Here is a 27,250-nt window from a genome sequence, read left to right on the forward strand (position 1 = left end):
AAAAAAGAAAAAAAACTATCCGTTAACAGTCTAGAAATATCAAATCGACATCACAATCCTTGCGTTAAAAAACAACCCGTCTGTTACGCTTCCACTTTATTGATTTTGATTTACAGTACACGAAAAAAAAATTCCTTGATCTTTCAAGTTCCTCTTTTCTTTGCCTGTTAAATTCTGTATCAACAATGGAGTTCCACGGTGGAGACAGACAAAGTACAAGTATGGAGCGAAGAGACAGGATTTCTTGGATCATATTATGCAGCGCACAGCGGTCAAGAAACTTGAGGCCAACTCTTAAGTAGTGCAGTACGAGAACCTAGTGGAAGAGGAAGACATGTCAAAGCATCTGATAGAGACACACCGCAAGCCCAGCGCTAAAACACACCGCTGGAGCACTATACTCAACGGCCTTAACCTGCGCACTCACCCAACCCCTAAACCATTAACTCGCCCGCTCGCCCGCTCAAACCCAGTCCTCCACTACTCCTCATCTTCTTCAAGCCAAGCCCCTTTCTAGTCGATGGAGTGACAATTTCGTAAGTTTTCTTGCTAATCTTGCTCCGCTACGCCGTGGTTTTAGTGCCTGTATTTGTTACTTAGAACTTGGGGTTTGAGACTTCGATTTTTGTATGTTCTGTAAATTTCTGGAAGTTGAAACCCTAGTTAGTAGTTAGTTTTTTTAAGCATTTATTTTTTAATCCTGGAAACTGTTTTTTTTTTAATTTCCTGTTTAAAAAAGTAAGAAAACTAATTTTTTAATTTTTTTTATTTAAATTAATTATTTTCTGTCTCTAACAGTAAGAAAACTCCGCTAGTGGTGCTGTTCTTTAATCTCTTTGATAGAAGGTGGATGATTCTGTAATTTCAGGATGTATGTAAAGCAGGTAATGTCGTGCCGGAAGTGGGAAAAGTAGTGTTGTTGGTGTCTCTTATTTTGCACCCTTACTAATAATTGGATATTCTAAAGTGGGAAATGTAATGTTGAGGAGGAGAATACTTAGCAAATGGGTTCAGTTGTTGGTGTCTCTTATTTTGCACCCTTACTAATAATTGGATATTCTAAAGTGAGAAATGTAATGTTGAGGAGGAGATTAAATATGGCCTCCCAATAAAGAAATGTATAAATGGTGCAGGAAGCTTATAGAGTTGATGAAACTTGGAAAGAACAAAACATTTAACAATGTTTTAGCTTGAAGACAATGACATTTAAGGCATGCATTCTTGCATGTCATCGGTGAAGAGTTCTGGGCCTGTTGATTTACTTGATTTCAACTTGTCAGTTAATAGCATTTGCATATGGCTTTAGCTGGAATCTTGATACTGGCATTTTTTTTTTCAGGCATTTAACCTGCTTGCTTAGTTCTCTTCATTGTGCAACCAACAATAGGCAGGGTATCCACTCATTCAGCAGTGTAACAAGTTTTTCATTAGCAGATTTGTGACCATATCTAATGCTCGTCTTCTTCTTGATGCAGAGAACCAAAATCATATCGGATCTGCTGATATCTGTTTCAAAAGAATAGAGACAAGCCAGGATTAAAGTTCACCAAGATTCCTTAAGACTTGGTAGTGTGGGTGTTATCGGGTATACTCACATCTTTTTAAGCTTGTCCTGAATGTGCTTGAATGATCTCTCTTGGTGTTCTTTGTGAGTGATAAAAGTAGAGATAAAAGATATTGATAAAAAAGACCACCAAATTAGATAATCCAGTCTGCAAGTTTTGGATTGTATAACATGCATGATGCGTTGAGGAAATAACAAAAAAACTAAAAGGATTAGTGAATCCACTGTATATCAAGAGACAACTTCCTATTCAATGGAACAGTGCAAAGTGCTTCTTGGCTGGCTTTTTTACCTCTTGCTCATTTCTTTTTGGCTGGCTTTCCCCCCTTCTATTCAGCTTATGTTGGTGGGCTTGGGCTAGGAGCATGCTTTTTTTTTTCCTTGTGTTAATTTCCCTTCATTCGGCATAGGGCATTATGTTTTTTGGTTTGGGTTTCATTTGCTGGGGCTGGGATTGGGGCTGCTAGCTATTGGGTTAAGCTCATCTTCTCCTTTGTTTATGTGAATTTTTTGTGTCTCTCTCTCCTGGTTTTCGTGCACTCTTCTCTTTCTCCATCGAAGCCACCAAGAACTGAGCTGTTAGGGTAAGGTGGGATTGCTTTTGTGTCTCTATTTGCCTCGCAATGATGGCGTGACTTATCAGCCTTCTTTTTCTTCTTTTTTGTCTGGGTTTTGGCTTGCTGTTTTTGGGGGATTTGGTGCTGATCTCGAAGGCTTTTGGCTCTGATTCGTCGGTCCTTTTCGCTTTATTGATGCATTGGAATTGCTGCCCATGAAAGGTGCTCCAAGTTGGCAAGTTGTGCAGGATGTTTGCAGGTTATACAAGGTGTTTTTGTGTTGGGAAGGTGTTGATCCTACGTGAGGCTGGATTTGTTTTGGGTTACCCAATCCATCTTCTCTGTTTGGGGGTTATAGGTATGGTTTTCATTTAGTTAGGTTTGGTGATGACTGATTCTCAGCTTGGTTTGGTTTGATTTGCTTTTTTATTTATTGCTATTCAGTACATCCTTGCCATGTTAAGTTAATTGAATTTAGGTTGAGCAGCACGTTAGCTATGGCAATCATGCATTCTGCCCTAATTACCATCTTTCCCATCATGGGCAGATGGGGTTTGACTTTTTGGATTTTTTGGCTTGTGTCTATTTGAGTCTGATTAGGAGACTTGCAGAGAAATTCTTATGTTATCCAATCTCTTTTTTCCATTGTTTTGCATTCATACTCTTTTTCTCAGTGGTTAGCTCTACTTGGATTCCAATTGCTGTCATTTGTTTATTGTTAACTTTCAGGTTCCTATTATTCTTTCTTATCCCATTAAGAGCGCTTGTCATTTGCTCTTATTTGTTGTTGTGAGTTTGATTTTTGCAGTTTTATAAAGCTCAACTCTTTTTTGTAGCTTCCTTTTTCAGGTTTTCGGTACCTTTTATGACTTTTTTCTGTCGCAGCCACCTGGTGTTCCATGGCTTGGGTTGCTTTTTGTTGCTCCAATTCTAAAATTGTCATTAAAGCCTATGTTATTTTCTCTCCTTTTTCCACTGTTTTGCATTCCTACTCTCTTTTTCTTAGCGGTTTAGCTTTACTTTGATTCCAATTACTGTCATTTGTTTATTGTTAGCTTCCAGGTTCTTATTATTCAATCTTATCCCATTGTCTTGAGTTAGTCATTTTGCTCTTATTTTTTGTGTTACGAGTTTGATTTTTGTAGTTTTATGAAGATCAACTCTTTTTTGCTGCTTCCTTTCTCAGGTTTTCGGTACTTTTATAACTTTTTCTTGTCGCAGCCACCTGGTGTTCCATGGCTTGGGTTGCTTCTTTTTGCTCCAATTCTAAAATTGTCATTATAGCCTATGTATTACTGGTGTGCTTCTTTTAGAGCCCATCCAGGTGTCTTATTTTGGGGGGCTTTTTATTCAGTTTAAGAGCATATCTGTGTTTTCTGCTTTTTTTTTTGTTGCTCACCTTTATGGTTTGGTTTAATTTGGTGTTCTTTTTCTGGTGGTGTCCTGCTTTCAGGAATATCATGTATCGGGTATCTCATTGGTAATATTTTTATGTTTGGGTACCTATGTAAACCTCGGTTGAAAACTATTCGTTATAGCCTAGAAAAATCAAACCAACCTCACAATCCTTTTCCCTTCAGGAAAATAGTCAGGGCCAAAAACAACCCACCTGCAACACTTCCATTTCATTGATTTTGATTTGTAGTACACAAAAAACAATTTCTTGCTCATCAAGTTCCTCTTTTCTTTGCCTGTTATTAATTTCTTTAACAACAATGGAGTTCCACAAGGGAGACAAAGTAGAAGAGGGTCCATGTATTTTGTGTACTTCGTTCGAGACTATAGGGTTGAGGTTGCTTACCATGTTTCAAGTTTGAGGTTTCACTTGGATTGGTCTAATGGCTGGTGGGTTTCTTCAAAGAAAAGGGTTTCTTGATTATCTTATGTGTTCTTTTCTTGACTAGGAAGCATTATCATTAATATCTTATGTTTTGTAGGTCAAGTTGTTGAATTGCTGCATTCATCAGAAAAAAGTGGGAGGGGCTTGGCTATTATATGCTTGAAAAGCGTATTGTGCGGGACTGGTCAGAGCGTGTATGTTTGGTGTGTAAGGATTTCCTTATCCAAAACTTGGATAGCGCAATCCCATACACCGCAACCCCTTTCAGTTTGTTTTTCATTGTGAATTATTAATTTGTTTTAAATATAATCTTATTCATTTGTTGTGTGATGAGTATTTTAAATATTTGGACTGAAGGATTATTCCCTTTTTGATGAGTGTCAATAGTCAAATTTATCTCTTGTATTGCTATCCATGCAAACAATGCACTTAAGAGCCTTTGTTCTAGGGTCCCCTTAACTTTCCCTCTAAAAAGCTACATATCCAGACTACCATCAGACTTAACCTTAATCGAATAGACCCACTTACATCCAAGTGGAGACACACCTGCAGGACAATCCACCACGTCCCAAGTCTTGTTAGTCTCAAGAGCACAGTTCTTCTTCTATGGCCTGCTGCCAGAATTGTTCTTTGACTGCCTGTGAATAACCAGTAGGAATAACATTAGAAGATAGAGTGGCTAGCAATGCAGAAGTAGTATTTTAGCATTGTTCTTTGACTATTACTTTAGCCCCTCATGGCTTGCTTGGAAATGCATGGCAGTGTATTTTAACATCGATTAATAGGAAGATTGCTGCTTGTGCCTGTGAATTTTTTTTTTAATGCTGTGTTTTTCTTTTCCTTTTAAGATTTCTCTGAACTATTTATCATTGACGTGAAATATGCTTTTCTGCCTTAAACATAATGTTACAAAATGGAATTCCTTGGCCATAGATATCCGAGGAGGTGTTTAAGCAGTGTTAGATTATCTTGACATTCAATTTGAAGACTCTTTATCCAGGATCTAAACTGTATTGTTTCATTTTATTTTCCGAAGCAAGGTAGCCCTTATATATTTCTGTCCTTTTCTCATGTGGAGGAGGCTCGGAGTAAGATTTCTTAAAATCAGTAAAGATGTTTAATGAGGTGTTGAATTGAATGCCTATGAGGAGTCCAAGGACTTGGAGAAGGTGCTCAAAGATCTTACGAAAGAAGTTCAAGCATTGAGCAGAGAGAAAGAGGAAGCAAAGAAATGACAAACATAAGCGATAAAAAAGCAGACAGAGCTTGAGCTTGATGTGAAAGACCTGCTAGAGAGAATTTCAGGACATATCCAAGCAAAGGTATCAAACTCTAACAAAGAGAAAAATGCTAATTATTTTTTGGGGATGCATGTTGAATGCTTTTATTTAACATGTGCTTTGCTTTCAGGACGATGCTATGATTTAACATGTGCTATGCCAAAATGTAAGGTATCTCATCAACTAAAATTTTCCACATATTACTACCTAAGCAATAATTTTAGCTGAAAGTGCCTCACATTAGGTTTTTGTCGTCTATTGCAATAAACTAATGCATACACCTAACATGGTAGATAATAATACAACATAGTCTAGTACATGGACAATCTGCAAATAAGTAATTAAAACATCATTATTTAAGAATTATTTGGTATGTCTCTGGCTATGAGAAACTATCTGAAGCTTTTGTGGCATTCCAAGTTACTGCCATATTTCTGATATGCTTTGTGACAGGCCTCTTGCTTGTTATCATGCATGCCTATATGCTGATGGGTGTATGGTAATATATTGCCCCAAAAGTTTATGTATATTCGTTGCTAACTCAGGTGCGTGACTTTTTGGAAGAAAATAGTTTATTATCATTTATTATTGCCACCTGTTGCACTAGAGGTGATAGACTGATGTTGCACTGATGTGTCGTGGCCTCAAACCCCAGAAAAATAATTTTCAGATTTTAAATCACTGATATGCCCTTTTAACCCTTTTTGGGAAAGGAGGATTTAGTGAGGTTTACAAAGGAGGATTGGGATAACAATATAGGATTCTGCCACTATCCTTCCTTCCATGCATGAAATTGGAAACCTGTCATGCTAGAGGAACGGGGGCGGGGGGCGGGGCATTGAAGTGCTCTATATAATTTTTTTTTCTCTATTTTCTTCATCCCTCTCGACCCTCAAAAGATGAAAGTAAACCTGATTACTCTTTTCTTATTCGAAAGTGCTCAGTCTACGTGTTCTTTGTGAATATTTTTATCACATAGATCAACCAGTTTGGTTAATTTTTTATTAGCCTATTTTATAATTGGCTACATATTTCCTTACTGTTTTGGTTGTCCATCCAGAAAAGATTTGTTTTTGTGCTTCCGTGTTGGTTTGTTGTCTTTTATGAAACCTAGTGTCCACAAATATTTTTATTTTCTTTGTTGTGCTGGTGTGGATCTGTTGTCAGCATGGTTGGTTTTATCAGCTATATTCTGTCATCTTTTTATCGCTCACCACATCTCTTACAATCTACGATGCACTTCTCTGTGTTAATCTCTTATAGATTTGGTGCCTCATTTGGCACGATCATATACCAAACCTGCCTCATCCTTCTGATGTTTGATTGGATAATCTTAGAAATAATTGCTTGTTTTTCCATTTATTAGGTGATCGTTGTTTTTCCTTAAAAGTCATTTTTTAAGCATCTTTTCTGGAAGTGCTTAATTGGTTGAATGTGCTTTTAGTTTGTAAAGGTGTAATACTTTACAATCTTTCATTCCTGTATATTTATATAAGGCTACAAGAAATAATTGATTCTTTACAATATATTCTTCTATACTTTACAATCTTTCATTCTTGTATATTTTTATGGTCACGATCATGATGGAAAAGACATTGAAGAACTCAAGCATTCTGCGGCAAAAGATCACATCCAGGTTAGTCATCTTAAAGCTGCACCTTATTTGATGATGGTGTTGGAAAGATTAGCTTTTAAGGTCTTATAACACGGTGTATCCATGATTTCCAGCAATGTTGTTACAAGCATGGAAAATTTCCAAGTGAATTTACATTTAAAACAAGCTATTTTTTCCTGCAATTAAATGCTATGGGATCTATGGTTACTCTCCAGATAAAAGGTTAAGCACAAAGATTCAATTAAGTGCTCTTTCTGCTTGGCATTAAAAATATGCTATTGATAGATAGAAAAATTAAAATGTTCTTGTGATATATTGCTAGATTAGAAATAGAAACAAACATAAAATATGGAAACATACATGAAATTTTCTACCCTCATATTGGTTGATAACTATGAGAAATAAAAATGTTTTTAAATTTTTAGTCATTGAACATCCCATTTCATTCAAGCAATAGATTTGCTGGGCAGATGAGGTCCAAGAAGCTGCTTTGGTCTTGTGTGTCGATTTATTAGAAGTAAATGGTTTTACATTGCTGATCACTGAATCTCCCATTTCATTCAAGCATTAGATTCGTTGGGTAAAAGAGGTCCTGAAAGCTGCTTTGGGCTTGTGTAGATTTATCTTTGTGCCACCCTTAGTATTAATCATGTTGTTAACTCACCTTTTGATAAGTTTCGAGTCATTCAATGATCCTAAGTTATGATTGTGTCATGATTTGATCTCTAACTAATTGATTTCATGTTGTCTAGACTGTGGATGACTGCAAATTTGAGGGGTTATGTACTGACCAATAGTGATGGGGAAAGGTATATATATTATCTTGTTGTGCAGCATAGCTCTATTTTGTTGCCAAACATTTATGTTGTACTCCTAGACTTACTCTATCAACCACATTCTTAATATGAATAATTAAGGTATCCTCAGTTAGTTTCTCCAAATGTTGAAAGTGCATAGAATATTTAATCCACACAACAAGATGTAACTCCTCTTAAGAATACAATAGACCAGTCATACCATACATTCATGTTAAATATTTTTAATAAGTCTCTTTTGGGTACTTTGTTAACTTTAAATACTTGGAGTTTGACTGACCTTAAAAATTTTCTTATGATGCTTTTCTTAGGTAAAATGGCTGGAAGCTTTAACTTACTATGAGACACCTATTGCATAAGCTTTTCTCTTATCATAAATAGTAAGGACCTTAGCATCCATGATTATGTTTATTATGACTTTCATATAACTTTTCATTTTTTTTTTCTAAGATGATGAAACAAGAACACGTATGAAACATAACTCAAGACACACTTTTTGTGTGGCCATAATATTTCTCTTGCTAATAAGGCTGTTACATGTTTTGCTGGCAATGATAGTTTGTTTTTAGACTTTTGATGTCTCTTTATACTGTGACTGTGCGATGCTCTTATTAGCATTTCTTTAATGGGTGCTGGTAAGGATTATGAACATTAGTTTTATCAATAGTGATGCACATCATTCACATATTTGCCTTTTATGCCCATGTGTTGTGTTAACAAATGCTGTTGCCCATAATTTTTTCCCAGATCTTTTTCGTGCTTTCCTAGGCTGCCAATAAGGCTGTTACGTGTTTTGCTAGCAATGATAGTTTGTTTTTAAATTTTGATGTCTCTCTACATACTGTGACTATGCGATACCTTTATTAGCGTTTCTGTAATGGATGCTGGTAAGGATTATGAGCATTATTCAATCAGGATAAAATTGTTGCTGCTGCAACTTGACTACACCTACTAGAGAAAGCAGTTGAGAATATGATTGATTTGGTGACTGCCTTTATTTTAAACAAAACTGGTTTCCATTCTGTTTATGCAATAACTGTTTTGCTACTTAAATATGCATGGTGGATTGAATGGGTTCCCTATCTGCTTGGATATGTCTCTTTTTTCTCTCTTTTTTCTCTCTTTTTTTTCTGTTATTTTTTTCTTTTTTTTTTCGTTTTCTATGTCTTTATGGGTTTTTTTTTTGCTTTTTTCTGTGTTTTTTTTCTTTTAATGAAATTTTTTTGTTTAATTTAGTTTGTTAATGTTAATTTTTTTTTATTTAGTTATCAGATTTTCAAGACACGGATCCCGGGTTTGACGGGTTAACCTGATTTGACGAGTTAATCCGGAATTTTTTTTTGTTTTTTTTTTCTTTTTAATTAATAATATATACTAAAAATGTTTAGTGTTTCACTGTGGACTCCACAGTGAAACACTAAGCTGTTTTTTTTTTTGCTTTTTTTCTTTGTTTTTTTTCTTTTAATGAATTTTTTTTGTTTAATTTAGTTTGTTAATGTTATTTTTTTTAGTTATCACACTTTCATGACATGGATTACCTGATTTAACGAATTAACCCGGATTTTTTTTTTATTTAACATGACATGAATTTTTTTTGCTTTTTTTTAAGTTTGACGAGTTAACTCGAATTTTTTTTTTGCTTTTTCTCTTTTTAATTAATTTTTTTTGTTTAGTTTAGTTTTTTAATGTTAAATTTCTTTCTATTTAATTATCAGATTTTCATGACACGTATCCCGGGCTTGACGGGTTAACCTGTCAATTTTGTTTTCTATTTAGTTATCAAACTTTCATGGCGCGAATCCCAAGTTTGACGGGTTAACCTGGTTTGAAGGGTTAACCCAGTTAATTCAGATTTTTTTTCTTCATTAGTTTTTTTTCTTCGTGTTGGTTTTTTTTTCTTTGTTTTTTTAATTAATCTTTTTAATTATCACACTTTTATGACATGACCTTGCAGCCAGACCCACATTCAAGGCTCTTGAGTCCGGTGTTGCAGCCAGACTCACTTAAACTTGAGTCATGTAAGTTTAATATTATTATTAAAATTATAAATATTACTAATGGGTCAAGCGTTGCAGCTAAACCAAAGGCTCTAGGGCATATCTTTGCAGAAAGACCCAACACTTTTAGATCTTAGCCGTTTTTGATATTTTTTATGCAAGAAAAATTTTTAACACGTGGCGTGTGCCTTTGTTTCTTTTTTCTCTTTTCCTTTTTAAGCCTTTTATTGTGGATTGCACAGTACAGTCCACAGTGAAAAAACTGATGTCTTTAGTTTTTGTCTTTTTTTTAATTAATTTTTTTAATTTAGTTTCTTAATATTAAATTTTTTCTACTTAATTATCAGACTTTCATGACATGGATCCCAGGTTTGACGAGCTAACCTAGTTTATTCAGATTTTTTTTAATTTTTCTTTATTAATTTTATTTTTCCTGTATGTTCTTTTCTCTTTGCTTTTTCCTTTCTAATTAATCTTTTTTGAATTTATTTAATTAATAATAAATCTTTTTCTATTTAGTTATTATACTTTCATGACACAAATTTCAGGTTTGACAGGTTAACCTGATTTGGCGGGTTAACCCGGTTGATTCAGATTTTTTTCTTTTTCCTCATCTTTTTTTTATTTAGTTTCTTAATATGAAATTTTTTCTCTTTAATTATCAGACCTTCATGACATAGATTTCAGGTTTGACGGGTTAACCCAGTTTATTCAGATTTTTTTTATTTTTCTTAGTTAGTTTTTTTTCTTCCTGTATGTTTTTTTTTCTTTGCTTTTTCCTTTTTAATTAATCTTTTTTTTTAATTTATTTCATTAATAATAAATCTTTTTTCTATTTAGTTATTACACTTTCATGACACGAATTCCAAGTTTGACACGTTAACCCGGTTGATTCGGATTTTTTTTCCTCATTAGTTTTGTTCTTCTGATTTCATCTTTTAATATTGCATGCAGTCCACAGTGAAAAGGTTGAAGCCTTTTGTTTTTTTTTTCTTTTTTTTATGCCTTTCACTGTAGACTGCACTGTGCAGCCCACGGTGAAAAGGCTGATGCCTTCTTCTTCTTTTTTTTAATTAATATTTTTTATTTAGTTTGTTGATATTAAATTTTTTTCTATTTATTTATCAGACTTTCATGACATGGATCTCAGGTTTCACGGGTTAACCTAGTTAATTTAGATTTTCTATGTTTCTTCATTAGTTTTTTTCTTCTTATAAGTTTTTTTTTCTTTTATTGTTTCTTTTTATTTAATATTTTTTTATTTAATTTAGTTTATCAATATTAAAATTTTTCCTATTTAGTTATCGACCGATGCTTTTATTTTTTCTTTTTTTTTGTTTTTTTGCTGTTTTTATGCCTTTAACTGTGTAGTGCACACTAGAGTCCACAGTGAAAAGGTTGATGCCTTTTTGTTTGTTTTTTTTCTTTTTTTTTATTTATTTTTCATTTAGATTAGTTTGTTAATGTTCAATTTTTTTCTATTTAGTTATCAAACTTTCATGACACGGATCCCGGGTTTGACGAGTTACCCTGGTTAATTTTGTGTTAACCCGTTAATTTTTTTTTCTATTTAGTTATCAAACTTTCACGATATGAATCCAAGGTTTGACGGGTTAACCTGGTTTGAAAGGTTAACCCTGTTAATTCAGATTTTTTTTCTTTTTCTTCATTAACTTTTTTCTTCATTTTGGTTTTTTTTCTTTGTTTTTTTAATTAATCTATTTAATTATCACACTTTTATGACACGACCTTACAGCCAGACCCACATTCAAGACTATTGGGTCTGGTATTGCAGTCAGACCCACTTAAACTTGGGTCATGCAAGTTTAATGTTATTATTAATATTATAAATATTTGTCTTGGGTCAGGCGTTGCAGCCACGCCCAAGACTCTTGGGTATACCTTTGCAAAAAGACCTAATACTTTTAGATCTTAATTTTTTTTTGATATTTTTTATGCAAAAACCATTGACCCGCGGCATCGCACGGGTCATGTAACTAGTTAATTTCTATAAGAGATGCCTTTATGATGGATGATTTCTGCACAATTGTGTTGTTTCATTTACATTTTCATTGAGTCACTTTCTACATGCAACCATTGATTTATTTGATTTTTATCTTGAGAGAATATATGACCTGAGTGCATTTGAGTAGTTAAGGCCAAATGATGAGTTTGGGATCGGCTGGTGAGTGCACCTGCCATTCGTACCGTTCCACCACTGTTTACCTGTAGTAACCCCATTCAGCTCTTCTGCTTCTATTCCTCATAGCTCAGTTTGTTACAACACTTTTAGTCACTTATGTACTCGGATAGCAACCATGATTATTGATCTGAATGTTGTGTGATCTAGCCTTTTCAATTGTTAAGACATCTTAATAGAAAGCTTCTCCATATGGTTGCACATTTTGACCTAAACACTGAAGATTTTTCTTTAACCATTTATACTAGGTTCTTTGTCTGCTCCGCTTCTTAGATTAGTTCAAGTAATCCTCACTTGACTTCTTGCATCATTCCTATAACAACCCGTGACATCTCGCAAGTACTTTACCTAGTCTATTAGATTGTGTTAAATACTCTGTTAGAGTTGTGTTCCCAATCTGCTAGACGATATGGCATAATCAGTAGCAGTTTCTTGACCTTCTGCCATGGTCACTTTATCATTTGAATGATGTACTCAGATAATTATGCACCTTAATGCTTTGAAATGGGGACAAGCCACTTTTATCCCACTAAACAGGTAAGGATAAAGTATCCGTGTGTACCTTATCTATATGGTTTTGATGTGGTACCTTTATTAAAAAAGTTGAAGTTTCTCCCAATTTTACCCTAGAATTTGCATAGGATAGTCCTCCACCATGCTTGATCTAATTGAAATAGTATTGATCTAGTAGAAACATTGATTCAAGTTTTGTTGTTCTTAATTTATATGCAAGTCTCCTCGTGTAACTTATCCATCCACATGGTTCTGATGTGGTCCCTTTATTAAAAAAGTTGAAGTTTTCTCCTAATTTTTCCCCACGACTAGCGCAGGTTAGTTCTCCACTGTGCTTGTTCTAACTGAAATAGGAGATCCAGCAAAAACATTGGTTCGAGTCGAGTTGTTAATAATTTGTATGTTGGTCTACACACAAGTGAAAACTGAGTAATTACTTATGCTATTTTCTTCCAGATGGTCATTTCTCAACATGTTTTGTTAATTGATTGTTGATGTTTTCATTAGCTTGGTGTGCAAATTTGGGTTGAAAGTTTTTGGCATGAGAACCTTTGTAGTGATTGCTTTTGGAATCCAAGAATGGATAGTTGTGAGAGTTTTAATTTGATAATTGTGGTTGAGTGGTACCAATAACAAAAATACGCTCTAAAGTACCTGCATATATGTTTATGGTGTGCACCTCCAACCATAATGCTACTAGGAAATTTATATGATCTGCGAAGCAAAACACTTTTTACTTGATGTGATATTTGTAAGTAACTTAAATTATTTCACTAGCATGTTCTTGAATGCTAGTGGAGCATTGTTTATACCCAAGGACTTGTCTATAAATGTGTGTGCTTTTTGAAAATTTGCATGAGCTAAATTGTTGATGAAGTTGATATGACTCCTGTAATGGTCTGCATGCTTATATCGTTGATTATTCTTCTTATTCTCCTAAGTATTTACCTAAGCTGTAATCTGTTGAGATTTGGATGTGTCCATAAACTAATGGTTTGGACTGCATAACTGTGGATGGTTAGGATAAAAATCTTATATGTTATTTTTTACATGATGATTCTTATACATGTTTATGATGCCTTAACAAGTTACTAATGATCAGGTGATTAAGTAAGGAAGAAAGTTGATATGACGGGGGGGTTTTATGACTATCGATGCTCAAAGTTGAAGTTTATGGACATGAGTAATTACTTGTGTTATTTTGTTCTAGAAGGTTATTTCTCTACGTGTTTTGTTAATTGATTGCGGATGTTTTCATTAGCTTGGTGTGCAAATTTGGGTTGAAAGTTTTTGGTGTGAGAAGCTCTGTAGTTATTGCTTTTGGAATCCAAGGATGGATAGTTCTGAGAAAAAGTTTTAATTTGATAATTTTGGTTGATTGGTACCAACAATAAATGTAAGCTATAAAGTACCTGCATGTACGCTTCTGGTGTCCACCCCAACCACAATGCTACTAGGAAATTTATATGATTTGCGAAGTAAAACACTTTTTCTTTGATATGATATTTGTATGTAACTTAAATTATTTGACCGACATGTTCTTGAGGTAAGAACATGTTTATGATGCCTTATACATGATCCTTGTACATGTTTATGATGCCTTATACATGATGATCCTTCTACATGTTTATGATGCCTTATACATGATGATCCTTCTACATGTTTATGATGCCTTAACAAGTTACTAATGATCAGGTGATTAAGTAAGGAAGAAAGCCGCTTTTATGATTATCGATGCTCAAAGTTGAAGTTTATGAACATAATTATGTAGAACAAATCACATTGAGGTAAGAAATCTCATGAATGTGCAGTTTCCATCACAGACTAAAATGAGAAAACAGAGCTAGAGACTAATTTCACAACTAATCTGAAATAACAAAAACAAAATTTGGAAGCCCTAATATCCTTTGCTAAATCTGAGATGTTACATGGTTCTTTAATTGTAGGGGCAGGAACTAAATGATGCTAACTCATTGGCTGAAGTCATAACACTAACTCTAAAGTGTGCTTTGAGTTGTTTCTAGAAACTTGATTTTAATTTTGCACTATAAAAATATTTTTTTGACTAGCTGTTCTTCCAGGTGTTTCTGACAGGATGGATAGACTCAATGGCTGAAGTCACAACACAACTCTGAACTGTGAATATGCTTTATTGTTTCTTTATGTGATAAATGACTAGTCTAAGCTTCAGTTTTTTGTTCTTGCCTTTTAATGTATTATTAAACTATTATGGCTTGTAATCAATGTTTTAAATTAATTTATCCTGCCTGATTTTCCAGCCGTTATCCTTGCTGAAATCCTAGAAGATGATGTTTTGGTCTTCCCCCACATGTACTCGGTACTTACTGAGATAGGTCATGTTTACATGGTTCCACTTAAGCATTCATCTTTTCAAAAGTGACATGCTCTGTTTTATTGGAACTTATAGGTATAAGAGGAGTTTGAAAGAGTTGCATAAAATGCTTCATTGTTGCAATGAGCATTTCAACAGTTCAGCCATGTAAACAAGGAGGCACTAGATCAACATGTAAATCTCACTAGGAAACAGGAGGAACTTCAGACACGGCAAGCTGAACTTGAGGCAAGTGACAAGGTACTACGGTACTGGATTTTAATGGTTAAATGTCTTCTGTTGTACTTATTGTTTTTAATGTGAGATTATGATTTATGTATCTTTACTTCAACGATAAACATAAGCCATAAAAAAATAGACCGAGCTTCAACCTGATGTGAAAGACGTGCTAGAGAGAATTTCAGAACATATCCAAGCCAAGGTATCAACCTGTAGCAAAGAGAAAAATGCTAATTATTTTTTGGGGATAAAAAATGTTGAGTGCTTTTATTTAACATGTGCTTTGCTTTCAGGATGATGCTATGATTTAACGTGTGCTATGCTAAAGCTAAAATGTAAGGTATCTCCTCAACTAAAATTTTCCACATATTACTACCTAAGCTATAATTTCAGCTGAAAGGGCCTCAATTTAGGTTTTTGTCCTCTACTGTCAATAAACTAATTTATACAGCTAACATGGTCGGTAATAATAAAACACAGTCTAGTAGATGGAGAATTTGCAAATAAGTAATTAAAACATCATTATTTAAGAGTTATTTGTGTATTTTGTTACTTAAATTAATATGTTAGGGGATTTTATACCTTCTTTGATTTGACCTAGTGGAGGATTTGGGGGACCTGAATAGACACACATAGTCGAGTGAAATTTGATTTTTTGCACTTTGTACAGGTTTCCTTACTCTTGTGGATATGAACTCTTCTACTTTCGTCGTAGATTCAAGGAAGCTTTTGTGGATTTCTAGGTTTTCTTTCCTTCACTTGTTGTTGGGTGATTTTTCGTTTTAGTCCGAGGAACCGGAACCATCTTGTTATGAGAAGTAATTGATTTTTCTTTTCCACATTAACTGGACACTTCGATGATAAGTTTTTTACCTTTTCCAGATGTTGTACTGGCTACAAATGTTCGGGATTTATTCAAGGTCTATAGCAGTAACTAGTAGATGCCCACCATTATACTAAAAACAAGACCCCTTTGAAAATTTCTAGTTTTATGATGAGTTGTCTTCAAGGTTTATGTGTAAATGTATGGATTAATTGAAATTAGATAAGTATGTTTTGCTACTTGGTATGAGTATGCAATTGAACTTCTTAACTCTGTTGTTGCAAGTCCTCGTGCCTTTCTTGCCATTTCCTTTATATTCTGATTTTTTGATTTTAAATAAGTCATCTACTTCAGGAAGAAAATTATAGGCTGAATGCAGACTTCAAAGAGCGAAATGCCTACGTTGAGAGCTGCAGAGCTGAAATCGTTATTTTCTAGTCTCATGAAGGATTCAATAGTCATAAAGCATATAGAAACAAGCTATAGGAAGCATGTATCCTCTTCTCTTTCTATTTTGGTCAGGCTTATTGAAAGGGCATAGTTTGACTAGACTTTTCTGCTTCTGTAGATCATGGTGAAAAAGGGAAGTGAACTTATTGTTGAATTTGATAAGCTAAGACCACAAGTGTTCTTATTCCTCTGCCGTTGGGTCTTGTTTATAGGAAAAATCTCTTGTAGATGCCACTAATCAAATAGTGAGCTTAAAGCCACTGTGACCACGAAACAAGGTGAGGTGGGCACAGAGCTCATTGATCACTTAACACCACAGGAAAAACATGAACTATCCCAGCTGAACTAAGAAATAAAAGATCTTAAAGAGGAGCTTATTAAATTTAGAACAGATCGCATCGAGGTAAGATATCTCAACCTTGTTGAGAAGCAACTGTACTTATCCTTAACAGGTATTTGTTCTGTTTCACATTAAGCTTTTGTGGCCTTCCAAGCTACTTCCATATTTATGATCTGCTTTCTGATAGGCCTCTTGCTTGCTGTCATGCATGCCTATATGCTAATGGGTGTATGGTAATACATTGCCCCAAAAGTTTCTGTATATTTGTTGCTAACTGAGGTGGGTGACTTTTTGCAAGAAAATAGTTTATTATCGTTTATTATTGCCACCTGTTGCACTAGAGGTGATAGACTGATGTTGCACTGATGTGTCTTGGCCTCAAACCCTAGAAAAATAATATTACTTGTCACTGAAAAATGAGTAAATAAAAATAAACGAATTATTCCTCATGCTTTTACAATGTCTATCTGCTATTTGTGATTTATTAAGATACATTTTGAGTATTAACATTAGTTTTTGTTACTATGAAGGCAAAGGTGATGGTACAAATGCAAAATCTGGAGCACATGAAGAAGATTTTCTCATCCAGGATGAGATTTCTAAATCTTGTCTAGTGAGTGTCTAGCGTGTAAGTCATTCTTTATGGAGATGTTGCATTTTGCAAGTATTGCAAAAGTTGCAAGTGCTCCATTATACATGTGTCCCTTGTTATTGAGTTGTTGATTATCTGTAGGAGGAAGAGACAATTTTGCATGAGAGAGACGGCTATAAACTGGAAGAGGGACGTCTTATACGTGAATTGAAAAGGATACGAGATGAGGATGATTCAAGTTTTAATAATTTTCAGATTTTAAATCATCAATATGCCCTTTTAAACCTTCTTGGGCAAGGAGGATTTAGTGAGGTTTACAAGGTCCGAACTTCGGCAAGTAGTTTCAATTGATAATAGAAAGTAGTTTCATTTGATAATAGAAACACTAACCTTTGCTTGTTTGATGAAAATTCTTATATACCATGACAAGAGTATAGATCATTCTGTTGCCAATATTGGCAATTGTAAAAGCACATCCTTTTGCAGTGGTTTGAAGTGAGAAATTTCCGGCAGGCTTATGATTTGGTCGAGCATAGGTATGTTCCATGTAAGCTACATGGTTTGAATATCTATGAGATTGAGGTAGTTTCTCAATGTCACCGTTTTAAGTTTGTATTCTAATGATTGTTGTTATTCAACAGGAAGGTGCAGAGCATCATGTTTTATCTGCTTTTGTTGAGATTGTGTTGATAATTCCGACAATCACATCCCGGTAATACTTCATAACCTACCTTTTCTTTTCTGAGGTATGGAGTGTAAATAATGGTCCACATCTTATTACGAAAGGAGAAGGATCCTGAATTTTATATTTGTTTTTTTCTTCTTCTAACATATAAGCTTATCTTTATCTTTACAAAGCTTCTCCCACAATGCTCCAGAATTTCTTTTGAATTAGTTGCTCTATCATGAGGCATAATTTTATTTTAGTTCAGAAAGTCAAACTTTGGCCACCATTGATTGGGATAACAATCTAGGATTCTGCCACTATCCTTCCATCCATGCATGAAATTGGAAACATTGTAATGCTTTATGGAAGAACTAGGGGGGAAACAGAGAAGTGCTTTATATTTGCCGCCATAGAAATTTTTTTTTCTATTTTCTTCATCCCTCCGAACCCTTAGAAGATGAAAGGAAACCTGATTACTCTTTTCTTATTCCAAAGTGCTCAATCTAAGTGTTGTTCTTTTTGAATATTTTTACCACAAAGATCAACCAATTTGGTTAATTTTTTATTAGGTTCTTGTCTTCAATTACTACCTCTTGGAATCTTCAACTTTATCGATCTCGGCGAGTTGCTTGAACTTAACTGCTATAATTTCTAGTCCTCACTCTTCTGGCTTCCTAAATAGGTTGGGTTGGAAGTCTCTATTTCAGTTGTTTATTGTCCACATCAACCAACCAGGACCATCTTCACTGTTGATGGCCACCTCAAATAGCAAGTTGCTGGCATGGCTATTTTTTTATAGTAAATGGATGGCTATATTGTTGCGTGTGAGAGTCATGAGAGAATTCATTAAGAGTAAAAATTTGATTGGTGGTTCCATGTTGCTATGTTATTTTAACATGACTGCTAAATGCTTTATACAATATGTCCCCTGTATCCATGTTAACTTTTTCCTCATAAAGATATTGTTGCATATGGTGTGCGTTCGACTGTCGTTTTCTTCTTGTCCTCTCATTTGTTAAGCATGTTTTCACCTTTCAACAGGTTGATAAGGAGGAATTGCATCCCTGTAGAACAATTGCTTCTCCGTAGAAAAGAATCTATGTTCTTTATGCACTCTATTTCTCATTGCCTTTTGATTGGTGCTTCTTTGTTGCTATTTTATTTTAATGACTGCAAATTGCTTTATACAATGTCCTTGGATCCATGTTACCTTTCCTTATAAGAGAAATTGTTACATATGGCGTGCATTCATTTGGTGTTTTCTTCTTGCCCTCTCACTTGTTAGGCATATGCTTTCACAATTGGTTGATTAGGAGGAATTGCATCTCCATAGAACAATTGGTTTGAAACAGGATGAGTATTTTTTGGATGGAAAGCACATCACGTTCATCTATGTTCTTTATGCACTCTATTTCTCACTACCTTTTCCTTTGTTTTTGGAAGATCAATGATTGAAAGTAATAATTTTAGGAAAACTGAAGTTATGAATTTATTGGAAAGTGGTGGGTTCTCTTGCTCCAATCTATAGCAGCAAGGAAAGGTTTGATTCTTTGAACCTTTTGTTATTGCTTAATTTTCCCAAAAAATATGTATATTATTTTCCTATTGATTTTAAAATTTCTTTTGTTTCTCGTGACGATGATAGCATCATTGACAGTGATGAAAGACTTTGAGTGTCTTGATTTATTGAAAGAAGTTAGTGGCACTCAAGTGTATGAAGAGAGACGCCATGAAAGAATATTTGATTCCTTGAACCTTTTGTTAGTGCTTAATTTTGCTAAAAATTATGTATATTCTTTTCCTATTGATTTTTAAATTTCGTGTTTTTTGTGACACTTAATAGATAGCATCATTGACATTGTTGACAGACTCTGAGTGTCTCGAATGTGGGATGCCATGAAAGTTTGAAAATTATTCTGGAAACATGCAAGGTTAGTGGCACTCAAGTGTATGAAGAGAGACGCCATGAAAGAATATTTGATTCCTTGAACCTTTTGTTAGTGCTTAATTTTGCTAAAAATTATGTATATTCTTTTCCTATTGATTTTTAAATTTCGTGTTTCTTGTGACACTTAATAGATAGCATCATTGACAATGTTGACAGACTCCGAGTGTCTCGAATGTGGGATGCCATGAAAGTTTGAAAATTATTCTGGAAACATGCAAGGAAGGGATAGTTGAGGCGGGTTTTCTTCTGTTGATGGTTTTTCAGGGTGTATAATTTTATTTTCTCTGTTAAACAGGGATCAATAGAAAACAAATAATTCAAGTAGTTCAGTACTTGGATGAGAGGCTGAAGGACCGGTATGAAGAGAAAAGGGAGGTGAGAAAATATCAGCAGCTTGACAAGCAGTGAAAATCTCTAGAATATACTATTTATGATAAGGAACTCCAATGAGCTCAACAGATATTATTGGAGGTCAGTAGTTGTTAGATGTTTGGACATGCATAAGGTTTCTTCATGTAGTGATTTTATGAATCTCGCAAAATATGCACCAAATTGTTAGTTGAAGCATCGAAGGACAGGCATGCTGGTGACAATAAGGTTTCTTCCACTAGTTGTTGTTCCTTGTCCTTTATGTGTGTATTTATTACAAGATAATTTTGGAGTTTTAAACAACAAACTGAGAGGTGAGCTTAATTCTTACGTTAAAAATAAAATATTTGACAGTTATGTTATTCTTTATCAGGTTCTTGTTTCTAGACTAGTTTTGGAAACTGTTGGATTTATAATCAGCACCGCAATCCAGGAATTAAACATTAAATTGACAATCTTGAGGGTAGAATGTCGTGAAGTGTGAATGGCTAGTTGCCATACAATGAGTGCTGCATAAAGATTTAGGTCTAGTATTTCTCATTTGTATTCATTGTTGGAGACTTTTACTTTAGCCCCTCATGGCTTGCTTGGAAATGGCAGTGTGTTTTAGCATCAACTAGTAGGAAGAGTTGTGCTTGTGCTGTGATTTTTTTGATGCTGTGTTTTTTCTTTTCCTTCAAGATTTCTCTAGACTGTTTATCATTGGAATGACATATGCTTTTCTTCTTTAAAAATAATGTTACAAAATGGAAATCCTTGGCCATAGTTATATCAAGTGGTGTGTTAGATTGTCTTGACATTCAATTTCAAGACTCTATCCAGGATCTAAATTGTATTGTTTCATTTTTTTCTCTTGAGGCAAGGTAGTGCCCTTATATCTTTATTTGTCTCCTTCCAGGTGAAGGAGGCTCGAAGCAAGGTCTCTGAGAAATTGGCTAAGATGCATGATGAGGTGTTGAATGCCCATGAGGAATCTAAGGACTTGGAGAAGGTGCTCAAAGATCTTACAAAAGAAGTTCAAGCATTGAACATAGCGAAAGAGGTAGCAGAGAAACGAGAAACAGGAAGCGATAAAAAAAGCGGAAAGAGCTTGAGCTTGATATGAAAGACCTGCAAGAGTCCCTAGAGTGTATTTTCTTTCCTTATCTTGATGGTTCTGTGTATGCCAAAATAGCAATTTATATGGTAGAAGGATTTTTGGTTTGTGCAGGATCTTTCTTTCATAAACAATTTTGGCAACTTGCAGTATAATGGAGCGTGAAAAGCAGCTTAGCATCCTTTATCAAAAAACAAGGTCGGGCAACCCATTTTCCAGCAAAGCTACTCGTGAACAAAGGCTGCAAAAGGAAAATGGTGATTTACAATGTCTTTTTCCTTCAAATTTGGCTCAGGCAAGAGTTCAAATTAGTCTATTATGATACTTTAACATCAATGCAGATGTATGCTGCTAGTGTTGTCAGAATCTTCCAATAGGTGGCACTTTCTTATCTCATGCTCATCATTTAATTAGGAAAGGACTAGGCCCTCATATCTAATAATTCCCTGATCAAAACACAATGTTAAGGGTTTTCTTTTTTATTTTCTTTTTTGAATTGTTTAGGTAGTTTTAGTAAATTGGACTTAACAGGAGCTATATCTAAAGAAATGATTAACCTCTCTGGCATATTATTTGTTCAATTTCTTCATTTTGTTTCCATTCCTTGGATTGCAGGCAACTTGTGTTTTGCCTTTTCTTTTTTTTATAGGTATGCAAATTTCAAGAGGTTACTCCTTAGTATATTTAGGTTGAAAGGGACAATGTCAACACACTTATTGAATACTATAGGGGTGTGCCTTAGAATAGGATGTTACTCTTTAGTATATTTAGGTGTGAAAAGGACAATGTCAACACACTTCTTGAATGCTATAGGGGTGTAGCTTAGAATAAGCTAAAATGTAAGGCATCTCCTCAAGTAAAAGTTTCTACATGTTACTACCTAATTTATGATTTCAGCTGAAAATTCCCCTCACAATAAACTAATTCATGCAGCTGACATTGCAGATAATAATAAAACATGGTCTATAGAACACAATTATTTAAGAATTATTTGGGCATCTTATTTCCTGATTTGGTTTGGCCTAGTGTAGGATTTGAGGGACCTGTATAGGCACCCATTTTTTCAAGTCTTAATGCTAGATGCTTGTTGAGTGAAATTTGAGTTTTTGCAATTTTGCATGTTTCCTTACTCTTGTAGATAACAACACTTCTACTTTCTTGTAGATTCAGGGAAGCTACTTGTGGATTTCTTGGTTTTTTTCTTTCCTTAATTTGTTGTTGGGTGATTTTTTTCAATTTCACATGTTTCCTTGCTCCTGCGGATATCAACACTTCTACTTTCCTTGTCGATGTAAGGAAGCTTCTTGTGGATTTCTACGTTTATTTTGTTCTTCACTCGTTGTTGGTGATTTTTCATTTTTGTTTTCCTTCAATCCTTTGGTAAGCTTGCATTGCAGTTTTTTGTTTTGATCTACGTGATTTTAATCAGCATTTCAATTTTATATGTTTTTTCATCTTTTCAGAATGTTGGCACAGGTATTTTTATCAATAGTGTTGCACAACGTACACATGTTTGCCCTTTATGTCCATGTTTTGTGTTAACACATGCTCCTGCCTGTTATATTTTCCTAGATCTTTTCCGTGCTTTCCTAGGCTGCTAATAAGGTTGTTACATGTTTTGCTGGCAATGATAGTTTGTTTTTAGACTTTTGATGTCTCTTTATACTGTGACTGTGCGATGCTCTTATTAGCATTTCTTTAATGGGTGCTGGTAAGGATTATGAACATTAGTTTTATCAATAGTGATGCACATCATTCACATATTTGCCCTTTATGCCCATGTGTTGTGTTAACAAATGCTGCTGCCCATAATTTTTTCCCAGATCTTTTTCGTGCTTTCCTAGGCTGCCAATAAGGCTGTTACGTGTTTTGCTAGCAATGATAGTTTGTTTTTAAATTTTGATGTCTCTCTACATACTGTGACTGTGCGATACCCTTATTAGCGTTTCTGTAATGGATGCTGGTAAGAATTAGGAGCATTATTCAATCATGATAAAATTGTTGCTGCTGCAACTTGACTACACCTACTGGAGAAAGCAGTTGAGAATATGATTGATTTGGTGACTGCCTTTATTTTTAACAAAACTGGTTTCCATTTTGTTCATGCAATGACTGTTTTGCTACTTAAATATGCATGGTGGATTGAATGGGTTCCCTATCTGCCTTATCTAATGAATTAACAATAAACTAAAACTACTCAGTGTTTTACTGTGCAAGTCCATAGTGAAACACTAAGCAGTCTTCTTCTTTTTTTCTTTTTTTTTCTTTTTTTTTTCTGTTTTTTTTTTCGTTTTCTATGCCTTTATGGTTTTTTTTTTTGCTTTTTTCTGTGTTTTTTTCTTTTAATGAAATTTTTTTGTTTAATTTAGCTTGTTAATGTTAATTTTTTTATTTAGTTATCAGATTTTCATGACACGGATCCCGGGTTTGACGGGTTAACCTGGTTTGACGAGTTAACCCTGAATTTTGTTTTTGCTTTTTTTTCTTTTTAATTAATAATATATACTAAAAATGTTCAGTGTTTCACTGTGCAGTCCACAGTGAAACACTAAGCTGTTTTTTTTTTTTGCTTTTTTTCTGTGTTTTTTTTTCTTTTAATGAATTTTTTTTGTTTAATTTCGTTTGTTAATGTTATTTTTTTTTAGTTATCACACTTTCATGACACGGATCCTGGATTTGACGGGTTAACCCGGTTGATTTAGATTTTTTTCTTTTTCCTCATCTTTTTTTATTTAGTTTCTTAATATTTAATTTTTTCTATTGAATTATCAAACTTTCATGACATGGATCCCAGGTTTGACGGGTTAACCTAGTTTATTCAGATTTTTTTAAATTTTTCTTTATTAGTTTTTTTCTTCTTGTATGTTTTTTTTCTCTTTGCTTTTTCCTTTTTAATTAATCTTTTTTTTTAATTTATTTCATTAATAATAAATCTTTTTATATTTAGTTATAACACTTTCATGACACGAATTTCAGGTTTGACAGGTTAACCTGATTTGGCGGGTTAACCCGGTTGATTCGGATTTTTTTTTCTTTTTCCTCATTAGTTTTGTTCTTCTGATTTCATCTTTTAATATTGTATGCAGTCCACAGTAAAAAGGCTGAAGCCTTTATTTTTTTTTTTTTGCTTTTTTTATGCCTTTCACTGTACACTGTATAGTGCACCCCACGGTGAAAAGGTTGATGCTTTTTTTTTTCTTTTTAATTAATTTTTTTTATTTAGTTTGTTGATATTAAATTTTTTTCTATTCATTTATCAGACTTTCATGACACGGATTTCAGGTTTCACGGGTTAACCTAGTTAACCTAGTTAATTTAGATTTTTTCTCTCTTTCTTCATTAGTTTTTTTCTTCTTATAAGTTTTTTTTCTTTTATTGTTTCTTTTTATTTAATATTTTTTTATTTAATTTAGTTTATCAATATTAAAATTTTTCCTATTTAGTTATCTACCGATGCTTCTTTTTTTTTTTTTATGCCTTTAACTGTGGAGTGCACACTGGAGTCCACAGTGAAAAGGTTGATACTTTTTTGTTTGTTTTTTTTCCTTTTTATTTTTTTTTCATTTAGTTTAGTTTGTTAATGTTTAATTTTTTTCTATTTTGTTATCAAACTTTCACGACACAGATCCCGGGTTTGACGAGTTACCCCGGTTAATTTTGTGTTAACCCGTCAATTTTTTTTTTCTATTTAGTTATCAAACTTTCACAATACGAATCCAAGGTTTGACGGGTTAACCTAGTTTGAAGGGTTAACCCTGTTAATTCAGATTTTTTTTCTTTTTCTTCATTAATTTTTTTCTTCATTTTGGTTTTTTTTCTTCGTTTTTTTAATTAATTTATTTAATTATCACACTTTTATGACACGACCTTACAGCCAGACCCACATCCAAGACTATTGGGTCTAATATTGCAGTCAGACTCACTTAAACTTGGGCCATGCAAGTTTAATGTTATTATTAATATTATAAATATTTGTCTTGGGTCAGGCGTTGCAGCCACGCCCAAGACTCTTGGGTTTACCTTTGCAAAAAAATCTAATACTTTTAGATCTTAATTTTTTTTATATTTTTTATGCAAAAACCATTGACCCGCGGCATCGCGCGGGTCATGTAACTAGTTAATTTCTATAAGAGATGCCTTTATGATGGATGATTTCTGCACAATTGTGTTGTTTCATTTACATTTTCATTGAGTCTTTTTCTACATGCAACCATTGATTTATTTGATTTTTATCTTGAGAGAATATATGACCTGAGAGCATTTGAGTAGTTAAGGCCAAATGATGAGTTTGGGATCGGCTGGTGAGTGCACCTGCCATTCGTACCGTTCCACCACTGTTTACCTGTAGTAACCCCATTCAGCTCTTCTACTTCTTTTCCTCATAGCTCACATGGTTTACCTATAGTAACCCCATTCGTACTTCCACTAAACAGGTAAGGATAAAGTATTTGTGTGTAGTTTATCTATATGGTTCTGATGTGGTACCTTTATTAAAAAAGTTGAAGTTTTCTCCCAATTTTACCCCAGTATTTGCACAGGATAGTACTCCACCATGCTTGATCTAATTGAAATAGTATTGATCTAGTAGAAACATTGATTCAAGTTTTGTTGTTCTTAATTTATATGCAAGTCTCCTCGTGTAACTTATCCATCCACATGGTTCTGATGTGGTCCTTTTATTAAAAAAGTTGAAGTTTTCTCCCAATTTTTCCCCACGACTAGCGCATGTTAGTTCTCCACCGTGCTTATTCTAACTGAAATAGTAGATCCAACAAAAATATTGGTTCGAGTTTTGTTGTTAATAATTTGTATGTTGGTCTACACACAAGTGAAAACTGAGTAATTACTTGTGTTATTTTGTTCCAGATGGTCATTTCTTAACATGTTTTGTTAATTGATTGTTGATGTTTTCATTAGCTTGGTGTGTAAATTTGGGTTGAAAGTTTTTGGTGTGAGAAGCTTTGTAGTGATTGCTTTTGGAATCCAAGAATGGATAGTTTTGAGAGAGTTTTAATTTGATAATTGTGGTTGAGTGGTACCAACAATAAAAGTACGCTATAAAGTACCTGCATATATGTTTCTGGTGTGCACCCCCAACCACAATGCTACTGGGAAATTTATATGATTTGCGAAGCAAAACACTCTTTCCTTGATGTGATATTTGTAAGTAACTTAAATTATTTGACTCGCATGTTCTTGAATACTAGTGGAGCATTGTTTATGCCCAAGGACTTGTCTATAAATGTGTGCTTTTTGTAATCTGTTGAGATTTGGATGTGTCCACAAACTAATGGTTTGGACTGCATAACTGTGGATGGTTAGGATAAAAATCTTATATGTTATTTTTTACATGATGATTCTTATACATGTTATGATGCCTTAACAAGTTACTAATGATCAGGTGATTAAGTAAGGAAGAAAGTTGATTGACGGGGGGTTTTTCTGACTATCGATGCTCAAAGTTGAAGTTTATGGACATAATTATGTAGAACAGATTGCATTGAGGTAATAAATCTCATGAATGTGCACTTCCCATCAAATAGACTAAAATGAGAAAACAAAGCTACAGACTAATTTCACAACTAATCTGAAATGACAAAAACAAAAGTTGGAAGCCATAATATCCTTTGTAAAGTTTGAAATGTTATATGGTGAAGCTGAATTGAAGGAGCAGGAACTAAATGATGTTAACTCATTAGTTGAACTCATAAAACAAGAACTCTAAAGTGAGCTTTGAGTTGTTTCTAGGAACTTGATTTTAATATTTCACTATAAAAAGATTTTTTTTACTAGCTGTTCTTCCAGGTGTTTTTGACAGGATGGATAGACTCATTGGCTGAAGTCACAACACAAGAACTATGAATTGTGAATCTGCTTTATTGTTTCTTTATGTGATAAATGACTAGTCTGAGCTTCAGTTTTTTGTTCTTGGCTTTTAATGTATCGTTAAACTATTATTTCTTGTAATTAATGTTTTAAATATATTTATCCTGCTTGATTTGCCAGTCGATA

At 34.0% G+C, this 27,250-nt stretch overlaps 1 long non-coding RNA gene across 12 annotated transcripts; it reads left to right on the forward strand.

Moving 5' to 3' along the window:
• Nucleotides 1-27,250, forward strand: LOC133671294 (uncharacterized). Of its 12 annotated transcripts, XR_009834252.1 has the most exons (17): nucleotides 1-536; nucleotides 844-884; nucleotides 1,340-1,392; nucleotides 1,476-1,585; nucleotides 2,278-2,479; nucleotides 3,575-3,966; nucleotides 4,059-5,283; nucleotides 5,372-5,412; nucleotides 16,754-17,194; nucleotides 17,300-17,694; nucleotides 17,800-17,870; nucleotides 19,296-19,365; nucleotides 20,069-20,244; nucleotides 21,041-21,271; nucleotides 21,353-21,495; nucleotides 26,640-26,743; nucleotides 27,044-27,250. It is a non-coding gene; the product is annotated as an uncharacterized LOC133671294 (long non-coding RNA). The 12 variants fall into 12 exon arrangements; XR_009834250.1 differs by lacking the exons at nucleotides 26,640-26,743; nucleotides 27,044-27,250 and having other exon boundaries at nucleotides 17,300-17,705; nucleotides 21,389-21,805; XR_009834247.1 differs by lacking the exons at nucleotides 26,640-26,743; nucleotides 27,044-27,250 and having other exon boundaries at nucleotides 19,471-20,244; nucleotides 21,389-21,805.

Source organism: Populus nigra, chromosome 13 (genome assembly GCF_951802175.1).
Source record: "Populus nigra chromosome 13, ddPopNigr1.1, whole genome shotgun sequence".
In the NCBI taxonomy this organism is placed as follows: Eukaryota; Viridiplantae; Streptophyta; class Magnoliopsida; order Malpighiales; family Salicaceae; genus Populus; species Populus nigra.